Source organism: Gavialis gangeticus, unplaced genomic scaffold (genome assembly GCF_001723915.1).
Source record: "Gavialis gangeticus isolate Ggan-Ray unplaced genomic scaffold, GavGan_comp1, whole genome shotgun sequence".
NCBI classification, from domain to species: domain Eukaryota; kingdom Metazoa; phylum Chordata; order Crocodylia; family Gavialidae; genus Gavialis; species Gavialis gangeticus.
The window spans coordinates 246,111,775-246,123,550 of NW_017729032.1; positions in this window are offsets into that span (position 1 = coordinate 246,111,775).

The following is an 11,776-nucleotide window of genomic DNA, read 5'->3' on the forward strand; positions in this document are numbered from 1 at the left end:
TTTTTTTTTTTTTTAATATAGCAGGTCCAGAAGCTCTGTCTCTTTATAAGAGCCTACAACTATCAGAAGCAGAACAGAAAAAACTACAATCACAGTAATACAAAAAGTTAGAGGAATATTGTATATCCAAACAAAATGAAATCTTTGAATGGTATCATTTCCACATGAGACAGCAGAAAGAATGAGAGACAATAGAGGAGTTTGTCAAAGACCTCAGAGTGCTAAGCCAGACATGCAACTTTGGAGACCTAAAAGAGTCCATGATGACAGACCAAATAGTATTGGATATAAAGAATTCTAGCCTCAGGAAAAGACTGCTAGAAGATCCCAAGCTTAATTTGGAAAGTTAGAATGTGCCAAGCAACTGAGATAACAAATGGCAGGCTACAGAAGCTGGAGGAAGAGACAGAATAAGCTGAACTAGACAGAATTACAACAGTGCAAAACTTAAGGCAACATACAAACAATACAGAAAGGAGGACCTCACTATGAAGCAGCAAGCAGAGGCCAAAGAGAATGGCTTGAAGAAACAATGGTCAGTTGCAGATACTGTGGGGGTTACCACAAACCCATGCAACGCCCTGCATTTAGTAATTCCTGCAAGAACTGCAAAAGATGCAATCACTTTGTAAGAGTTTGCAGAAAGAAGCAGGATGCACCACACAAGAAACAACTGGTACATGCTGTATGCAACAAGGAAGAGAAAGAATTCCACATTGACACAATGCAAGAAGTTAATGATTCTGAGGATTGGGCAATCACCCTGGACACTAATGAACTAATGGTAACTTTTAAATTAGATACAGGGGTACAGGTCAATGTCATACCAGAATACATTATTCAAAAAATGAAAACTAAATTACTATGAGACTAAGAAACTGAGACTTGGAGCATATTATGGCATTGCATTCAAGGGTGTTTGTGCACTGCATGGTAGACACAAGGGTAATATAGTTAAAGTTCAGTTTGTAAGTCTCAGGATAGCTAGTGCCAATTATTGGGTTGCAAACATGTAAAACTCTTGGTTTGATTAAGAGAATGGATGCCATTGAGGGACTAGAAAGAACATAAAAGAAGAGTTTAATGATATATCTTTCAAGGCATAAGGCAGCTGTCAGCTAAGTACAAGATATAATTAAGAGAACCAAATACTCCCACCATACATGCTCCAAGAAATGTTCCCCTTGTATTAAGGGAGAAACCAAAAAAGGAATTACTGTAGGCACACGTTAACAAAATTTATCTAATAGAAAAAGTAGAGAAACCAACTGCTTGGGTTTATTCACTGGTCAAAATAGAAAAAAAAAAAAAAAAGATGGATCCTTGAGATTGTGTCTGGATCCTAAGCAAAAATGCAGGTATATCAAAAGGGAGTATTTTCCCATTCCCACCAGGGAACAGATTTTTGGCAACATGGCAGAAGTGAAATATTTCTCCACTTTGGATGCCTCTTCTGGGTTTTGGCAAGTTCCCCTCTAGAAAAGAATAGCACTAGATTATGTACCTTTAATACACCCTTTGGAAGGTATTGCTTTTGTAGGCTTCCTTTTGGACCGTGTTCTGCATCTGCAGTATTTCACAGAAAGGTACGATAAATTTTGAAGGTCTTGATGGAACTATGGTTTATATTGATGATGTATTAGTTTGGGGAAATACTATGGAAGAACATGACCTGAGGCTAAGAAAGGCACAGCACTAGAAAGAGCTTGCAGAGCAGTTTCAAAACTGAACAAACAAAAATGCAAATTCAGAGTCAAAGAAATAATACATCTGGGAGAAAAGCGCTCTGAGAAAGGGGTGCAAATCAACCCTGCAAGGGTTAAAACCATTACAGACCTGCCACTCCCTACAGATAAAAAAGGAGTGCAAAGATTACTGGGAATGATCCATTTTGTAGCAAAGTATCTACCTAACTTAGCAGAGCAGACCAAACACCTTAGAGCATTCCTACAAAAGAATGCTCAGTGGATATGGGAACATGAACTTGAAGCTGAATTTAAAAAAACCTGAAGGAAAAAAAAAATAATAATGAAAGCTCCAGTATTAAAATATTATGACCCTAAAAGAACCATTAAGTTAATCATCAACAGATGCTTCTAAAGAAGGCATTGGAGCAGCTTTGCTTCAAAAATATGGGGATAGCTGAAGACCAGTAGCATATGCATCAAGGGCACTGTCTAAGTCAGAGTGTCTATATGCACGAATTGAGAAAGAAAGAAAGTTTAGCTTCTGGTATATGGCTCTAAGAAATTTCATATATTCATCTATGGGAAGCCTGCGATAGCTGAAACAGATCATAAACTTTTGGTAACTATAGCCAAGAATGGTTTATCAGACATGCCACCCAGATTACAGAGACTTTTCTTTCAGCTAGACATATAGTATACACCAGGAAAACATCTACTTATTGCAAATGTGTTGTCCAGAGCATACGACACAATGGGAAATGACAGAATTCCTGCCACAGATAAAATGTAAGCACTAAATTACAGAAGCTACAGCTCAGGACACCACACTGCAAAAAAATGATAACAGCTATTCGTGCTGGTTGACCTGGAAAACATACACCTAGCCCCTACTCTCCGTTCAAGGGAGAGCTGTCAGTACTGGATAACATTTTGTTCAAAGGCTTGTGGCTTGTTCTACGGGTGCTAAAGAAAGACACGTTAAACAGAATACATGAGGGGCATTTAGGTATTAAAAAATGTACAAGGAGAATAAGGTGTGCTCTATATTGGCCCAACATAAGTAAGACATTAAAGATGGTATAAAGGCTTCTAGAACATGTCTAAAGTACAGATTAGCACAAAGAAAAGAGTCCATGATGGTCATAGCTCCAGGGTGTCAAGTGGGTATTGACTTATTCATACTTAAAACAAAAAAATTATGCATTAGTTCTGGATTATTGTTCTTACTATCCTGAAATTGCACTGCTCGAAAGCACAACAGCAAACCATGTCATGACTCACATCAAATTGATTTTTGCTAGACCTAGGATTCCACAAATTGTGAGAACAGATGATGGACCTCAATTCAATTGTCTTGACTTCAAAGAGTTGGCAAACAAATAAGGATTCATCACAACACTTCGAGTCCTAAATATCCACAATCCAATGGTCTGGTGGAAAACGGAGTACAACCAGTGAAGAAATTGTTGGAAAAAAAAGCTAGGAGTCACACACCAATATTTACCCATCACTCTTCAACAGGGCAACATCCAAGAAACATGGATTTTCCCCAGCAGAAATGCAGTTTAACAGGAAACTCAAAACCAAGCTGCCAAATCTTGTGGGTGTTGCCCATCAGAATGAAAAGCAAGACATGATAACATCAAAAAAATTGACAAAAACAAAAATGCTACTATGACAGGGGTTCTAGGGAGTTACCACAACCGCACAACAAAGATAGGGTGCTTATTTCAGGTAGACGAAAGTGAAAACAAAAAGCACTAGTTTCCCATCAAGTAGCTCTCAGATCCTATCAAGTAATCACACTGGATGGACAGGTGTTAAGGAGGAACAGACAACACTTGCAGCTCACAAAGGAGAGTAAAGCAGCGCATCACAAGATTCACCAAAGGAAACAGAGCTAACATCAAAGCAACAAGAAATGAGAGGAGATTGAAAATGGCACAGAAGTAGTATACCTGAACAAGGAAACCAAAGAAGAACTGAACCAATAAAGACTGAGAATGCAGAGAAACCAAGAAGATCACTTAAAGCTAAAAAGCCAACACAAAGACTAATAGAAACCTGTTAAAATGCGCTTTAAAAATGGGTTGAACTAAACTGCCAAGGTTAGTACAGCTGCTCCTCGCTTAACATCACACAGTTACGTTCTTGAAAAGTGTGAATTTAAGCAAAACAATGTTAAGTGAATCCAATTAGGTCACAGTAGTTACCTACTAGCAGGCAGCAGGCAAAAACAACATTATAACCAAACACTGTGCAACTTTAAACAAGTATGTTCTCTAATAGATCAGCAACATAACAAAACAACATTAACCTGGGCAACATTAAGTGAGGAGTACCTGTATTATACGGGGACATGCTACATGTAAAGGGAAAAGGTGTGGGGATACCTTTAAGAGTATTATGTACAAGTCATGGGCGACTGGTGCCTCCAGTCGGGGGGGGGGGGGGGGGGCAGGGGTATGTGCTGCCCCCCCCCCATACCAGTCAGTGACCAGGGGGCCTAATCTTCCCTGGTGGCCAATCTCACTCACCAAACAAGCATCCGCTCTGCTTCTGGAAGTCCCACGGCCACTTCCAGAAGCGGCGCGGCCACTTTTGCTGATAGCCCTGCCCCCCAGCCAGCACTCACAGGGGCAGCACCAGTGCCCCCACCTGCCCCCCTGCCTGTCACCTAAACAAAAGCCACGCAGCAAGAGAAGCATCATTGTGCCTCAATTCCTCTAGCCCCACCAAACCCTCTGTTTCTCAGCTCTGCCCTGGTATGTGCTGCGCCATGCAGTGAGCATGGTAGGCCTCAACCTTGTGCCCTGGCTATTCCCCACCTCTCCCAGGTCAGGATATCCCCTGCTGCCCTGGTTCCCAGCTGCTCCCCACCCCACAATCACAATTAATTGAGATACATGCAAGATTTTAATCCTTTATTATTTTCTCCCCTTGCTCTGGCTGAACTCCTGCTGGCTGTGGAGGGAGGGAAGCTACAGACCCCATGCTGGTTTCTCTACTTCCCAGCTACATGCCATCCTCCCTGTTCCTCTCCCACCATAGAGGAGAAACAGAGCCCTGGCTCCTGTACTTGCCCCTGCTCACCCACCCTCTAGTGACAAGTCACAGTCATGCAGGTCTGAAAGGATGTAAACCCTTCACCTCAGACTACTCTAAAAAATACCATAATTTTATGACATCATATTTCACAGCTTACTGATGTTATACAGGTAACCTGTGTCAAAGCCCATGGAGTGTCTTTACTATGGAATGAGCCTCGGATTTTGTCCAGTTTTTCTCCTCACCCCCAGACCACACACCATAGCTTCTACTGAGATTAGATGTGCTTTATACCCAAGCTACTGTTACTTCCTGCATGAAGTTCAAGCATGAAGCACTGTTAGAGGAATGGCTTCATGCTTGAATTTCACTATCACTCAAGGAAGTAACCTGGCTGCTTTGTTCAGAGGATGCAGGTTCAATGGCAAACCAAGTCTGGGAAAGCTTTCCCCTAATTTTGCTATGTGCTTAGCAGGACAGATAATTCTTTTCCAGTGAGTTGTGGGAGAATTTAAGAAGCGACTTAGCTTAACACAGTAGAGAAAATAATGGAAACAAGACCCAAACATTCCTTGCAATCCACATTGATTGCTGCAATGCCAATGAGGACACAGTAACACAGATATAGTTTTTCACTTTGTTTTTTTTGGGGGGGGGTTTTGTTTTGTTTTTTCAGATTGGGGTTCTGAACACTTGATTAAGATCCAATAGCCTAAATGGTAGGATAAAGGGGGTGGGAGAAGGGGAGAGGAATTCCTGTTTCCATTAAATTTCAGAGACAAACAAGATACTGACCTCAGTAATAGAAAACAAGGACAGCTTTGTTACAGCTGCATCCACTTCACTTATACCAATAAAAACCTGGAATAACTTCACTCGTTTTAAAGGAAGTCAGAATGTGGTCCTTTATATATGGCTGACTTTTAGAGGGAGATTTTCAAAGCCTATTAGGAGAACTGGACACTCAGTTCCCATTAAAATAAATAGATAAATAAATCCTCAGGTCCCCTTAACAAATTTCAAACACCTGAAGACTTCTGGTGCACCACTCCCACCATTCATTCCAGAACAGCACTTCACATTACTTTAGACCAGGCTAGCTCGACTTAATTCAGATTGCTGTACAGGAGATGTTACCAATTGTTCCAACATCAGAGAATCATAACCTGATCTGCCAATATCAGAAAGTCAGAATCAATCTGCCATTGAAGTGATGAATTGTAAAAATGTCCCAACACTAAGGACTGTCAGGTCCAGGAATGCTCTGAGAATTATAGTTCAAATGACCTCTTCTGTACCAGTGTTTTAGAGAACGGCTAAGATCTTTTTTTTTTTTTTTTTTTTTTTTAATTGTAATTGAGTCTGTTAATAGTTTCAATCAATCATTCCTAAGAATCACACTATAAAATGTTTCAAATGATAACAAATGGAATCTTGCAGCATTAAAAAACCTGCCTTTGTTTAATTACCCAAGCAATAACACAACAGGCATTATATCCTAATAACACCTATTTACTCTTTTAAACAATAACCACTTTACCTGTAATTCAGCCTATAATCTATTAAAAATACTGCTTCATTTTTCCCCATTACAAATTAATGAGCAGTGAAATACTAGATAAGTCTGACAACCTATGCATGTGAACACACCCGTTTGATTTTTGCAGTGAAGCTTGTCTGTAAAAAAAAAAAAAAAACACTGTACCTTCCTGACCAACTATAAGTTCTTGAACATAATAGTAATTGCGCAACAAATTTAGGATTTCTGAGAATTTCACAGCAATTGCTGGTCTGCATACTATAATCACACAGAATACTTACCCATACTTCAGTTAACAATTTTTACAAATAAGGCTTCTCTAAATTGTTCACTCAAATGGTCAGTATTTTGTGAACAAAGTGAAGTATCCTCCTATGAACATGACCCCTTCTTCTCTATGCATAAAGTCACTGTATTATCTTTAACTCCTAGTATTTGGTAGGTTTAAGATTTCAAAGTAGAAATAGTTAACCCACAATTTCTTCAATGGCAAAAACTAAAAGGACGTGTTTTGAATTTCTACAGTAAGTTTCATGTCGATTTTTTATATCAGTTACTCAGTTTCATATCTATTTTTCAAGAGTCTGATTTCAAATTTAGCCCTATTTTTGAATTTTATTTCAGAGTTAAAAAACTTTTCTCCCTCCAACTATCTATTGCAACATGCCTACTCACTGTACCCACTCACACAAAGTAAAACCTCTAAACGAATCACACTATTTCTTCTGAGGTCCAGAAAGAAAGACTATTAGCTATTTTTTATTTTACATAATTCAAAGGCATTTGATTACTATAGTGAAAAAAACATAAGCATCATGGCCAAAACATCTACATTTATGCTACATAAAGATAGGTGTCCCCAACACATTTTTTAGCTGGCAGAGATAAAATAAACTGCTCTTTCAACCCTTGTGACTACACTCCAGTGACCTTGTGTTAGAACAACAACAACAAAAAAAATGAATTTCACTTTCCCAAATTCTATGCCTTTTTCCCCTCCCCCTCTTTATGTGAAGACAGCTGGGGTACCTGAAAGTGAGAAGAATTAATTTTGGGCTCCTATAAGACACCCACATAATGCCCCAAAAGACGGATTTTGTATTTAGACCTCCAAGATAGCAGATACAGACCTGTTATTTCACAGATAAGATGAAAGCTTTTTATTGACTCTGCATCCGAGTAAGCTTGCATGCGTTAATCTTAGGGAAACGCAAAGAAAAATGTACACCCATTTGTGCAAACAAATACAATTAAAGGGAAAAATAGAGTCTACTCCTGTCGACCCACAGCACCATGGAAATGCCTTGGAGAAATCAACTGAAGCAGGCATCCCAATCATGAATGTGCAAACTGGCTCATCAGACAATTCGACTTTTAAGAAAAAATCCAAGGACAATATTTAGTAACTCAAACTTAGTGAGTTTACCCCTCTTATCCTAGTACTGTTTTTCTTAACTGAAGTCATTTTATATCAGGGGTGGGCAATTATTTTGGGCGGAGGGCTGCTTACTGAGTTTTGGCAAGCCATCCAGGGCTGCATGATAGGCAGCCAGGCGCAGATAAATATTAATTTTCTAAAATTTTTGGAGCCCCGTGGAATAGAATGGCCTGGAGGGCCACATCCAGCACCTGGCTGCGTTTTGCCCACCACTGTCTTATACTCCTTACTGTCTGACAAGCCAATTATTTTTTTTTAAATAAAAAGACTTGTTTTTGCTTTTTCCACTTGCATGCGAGATGGGCTTTTTAACAAGCCCATTTGAAATTCATCCCTTTCCTTATACACTTGATCACCGCCATCGTTACAATATACATTTGGTTCACCTCCCCACTGTATTTTCTTAGGGAGTACAAAGCGGCATGACTACATTTCATTCATCTCCTCATTCCTCCAAAAACAAATATTGGCCCCCTTCTAGCACTATGTCTTCCTTCCGCAACAGCAGCACAGGAAACATTGTATTATTTACAAAAAACAGAGTTGTAAGTTTTCAAGAACCAAGTAGTGATTTATTACTTCAAGACTGCTATTAAGAGTAGAGGTTTATTAACAGAACAAAGCAGGTCACTGTGCGACTCAGAGCCCCCTTTTAAGTGCTCTACTGTATCATTTTTATAACTACTTTATATCCTATTGATATTTAGCCTCATGTTATTTTACACCTTGATATTTTAAGTATTTTTTTCCTCAAGCTAGTGTATATGAAAACATATTGCTTGTGTATGGGGGCAGATTAACATCCCAGAAGCATGACCTGCAGAACAGAAAATCTGAGATTTAAAAGGAAAAAAAAATATTATTAGACCAACACTTTCCAATAACATTATAGACCTGGATGGACCCTTTTGTATCAATGAGTCCACTCTCTGGTCATCACTGGCAGTCCTATACAATCCAGCTCCCAAACTTTTTCCATGGAGGGAAGTGGGATAAAGGATTTCACAACAGCCTAGGACTTAGGAAAGTAGCTTTGGATATGGGAGAACCACATACAAGGACTTCATCTGGTTCAGACCAAGGACTTGCATCTGGATTTCCCACCTCCCAGCTGAGCATTCATGACTATTGAGCCTTCAGCTATTTGGGGAATGAGTCTGTCTGCACCTGAGAAATCTTTCCCAGTGAAACAAAAAACACTGATACAGTCCTGCAAGAAGTTTTGGTTTAGTGAATTGGTATTTTTCCCCATTAAAAAGATGCTTTGTTGGAAGATCACAGTCAGCTCTAATCTCAACCCAGTTTGAGTCTCAGTGGGTACGTCTACACATTCATAAATTTTCTGTAATTACAGTGCATTAAATTTAGTACCTGTAATAACAGGGTACTAACTTAATGTGCTGTAATCAGTGCTACTGTGCATTAGCGCAGATGCACACTTTGTGTGTGATGCTTGGTCAAATGGGCATTAAGCATCACACACAAAGTGTTCATCTGTACCAATGTGCAGTAATGCCAATTATGGAGCATTAGTACCCGTTATTACAGATACTAAATGCTCCATTGTTACAGCACATTGATGAACATGTGCCACTAGGGCTGTGCAAAATTTCACTAGCTGTTTTGTTTTGACGCTGTTTTGACTCATTTCAGGCTCAAAGCAGTGAAATTGAAATGAATTAAACGGCTTTGAAACAGCCTCGAAACAAAACAAGGGCAGTCAAAACATTTCAAAGGGTTCAAGACCTTTCGAGTTTCAAAGCTGAAGCTGGGCTTGCCTTCAGGGAAACAGAAAGTAAGGAGAGAGAGGGGGAAGGACTGCTTTGATACTGACTGTGACTGTTTGGCTGCCTGAGATGCTGCTGATGCTACTGTGCCACTTACTAAGTTATTACCTGTTGTCATTTAAAGTGCTGAATGGGAGTGAGGCTGTAGGAGAGGAGAAGACCTCATTGGGGCACACTACTGTGTCATTAGAGGCCCCAGCACCTGTGAGGATGTGCCTTAACACTCACATAGTCACATGTCATGAGCTTTGCTTGTAAGCAGCTTGAGGTGCACTTTCCCAGAAACCACTACACTTATCTCCTTGAAACATGGGAGGGTTTGTGGCCTCAGCAGGGGCTATCATGCCTGCAGTTTTCACCCCTCTGTGCCTTCACACTTACAAATGATGAGTTTTGCTTTCAAGACTTTGAGGTGCAGTTTCCCAGAAACCCCTACACCCATTTCCTTGAAGCTTGGCAGGCTTCATGCCCTCATAAAGGTTTACAATCCCTGATGCTTTACTCCAAATATGCCAAAAATTATTAAAGTTATAGGCAGTTTTGTGATTCCCCATTGTAGCGTATGGGCAAAACATTGAAACAGCAAAACAGTTTTGACAAAACAAAACAGAACAGCGTTTTTTAAATTAAATGAAACTCTAAATGAAACACTGCCTTGTCAAAATGGTGAAACAAAAGTCAAAATGAAATGGTGCCATTTCGCACAGCTCTAGTGCCCACCAGGATATCCAGATTCTGTACACAGAGGAGTGAGTTGTGATGGTACCGTTTGTGATAGTTCAGTTTCCCAGTGATGGGCATCTATAAGCCCACTGAAAGTAAATGATTTTGGGGCCTTGTTATATGGTTATTTTGGGTGGCTTCTGGAGCTCTTAACACCTGTAACTTGTTTTAAGCACTCTTCAGGTCTTCAACTACCTGTAGGAGGTTCCAAGGAAGATGGAATTAAACTGTTCTCAGTGGTGGCAAATGATAGAACAAGGAGCAATGGTCTCAAGTTGCAGCAAGGGAGGTTTAGGTTAGATGTTAGGGAAAACTGACTCACCAGAACAGTAGTAAAGCACTGGAACAGGTTACCTAGAGAGGTGGTAGAATCTCCACCCTTGAAGTTCTTAAGACCCAGCTAGACAAAACCCTGGCTGGGATGATCTAGTGGGAGATGGTCCTGTTTTAAGCAGGAGGTTGGGCTAGATGACCTCCTGAAGTCCCTTCCAGTCCTAATTTACTATGATTATCTAGGTAACCTCTGCCACAAAACACAGAGATTGTGTGTTTTAATATTCTCATGCTCTCATTTCAATTTTATATCTGAAAGATGATTAAATGTATAAAGCAGAGAAGATTGGTTTTAGTGCATCACATTTAAAATAAATGTATGTTGAAATAGCAAAAATATTGAATATTGAAAAATGGCTACTGTGCATGCTAAGAATCTGCCTTATGCTGTTTCTATATTACACACTTGAGGCATAGTATGCTCTCTAATACATTATGCATATTTATATCAGTAAATGCTACTGAGACATTTGTTTTTGAATATGTACTTTCAAAAGATGAATATAAAGCATCCTTTATGGATGCTCCTCCAGGGGCAAAGCATCCACACCTGAAGACAGGAGGGCAATCCAGGCTAACTTGGAGAGGCTCAGCAAATGGGCGCATGAGAACCTGATGGCGTTTAACACTGAAAAATGCAAGGTTCTCCACCTTGGGAGGAAAAACCTGCAGCATCCTTATAAGCTCGGCAGTGCTACGCTGGCTAGCACTACAGAAGAAAGAGACTTGGGGGTCATCATCAACCACAAGGTGAACATGAGCATGCAATGTGATGCTGTGGCTAGTAAAGTGACCAAAACGCTGGCTTGCATCCATAGATGCTTCAAGCAAATCCCAGGATGTCATTCTTCCCTTGACATCCCAGGATGTCATTCTTCCCATTCAGCCTTGGTGAGGCCACAGCTGGAGTACTGTGTCCAGTTTTGGGCTCCACAATTCAAAAAGGATGTGGAGAAGCTTGAGAGAGTCCAGAGAAAAGAGCCATGCGCATGATCAGAGGTCAGGAAAACAGACCTTATGACGACAGGCTGAGAGGTATGGGGCTCTTTAGCCTGGAAAAGTGCAAACTCAGGGATGAACTGATAGCCACCTATAAGTTTATTGGGATGACCACCAGTATCTGGGGGGACGTTTGTTCACCAAAGTGTCCCAAGGGATGACTAGGTCAAATGGCTATAAACTACTGCAAGACCGTTTCAGGCTAGACATAAGGAAGAAT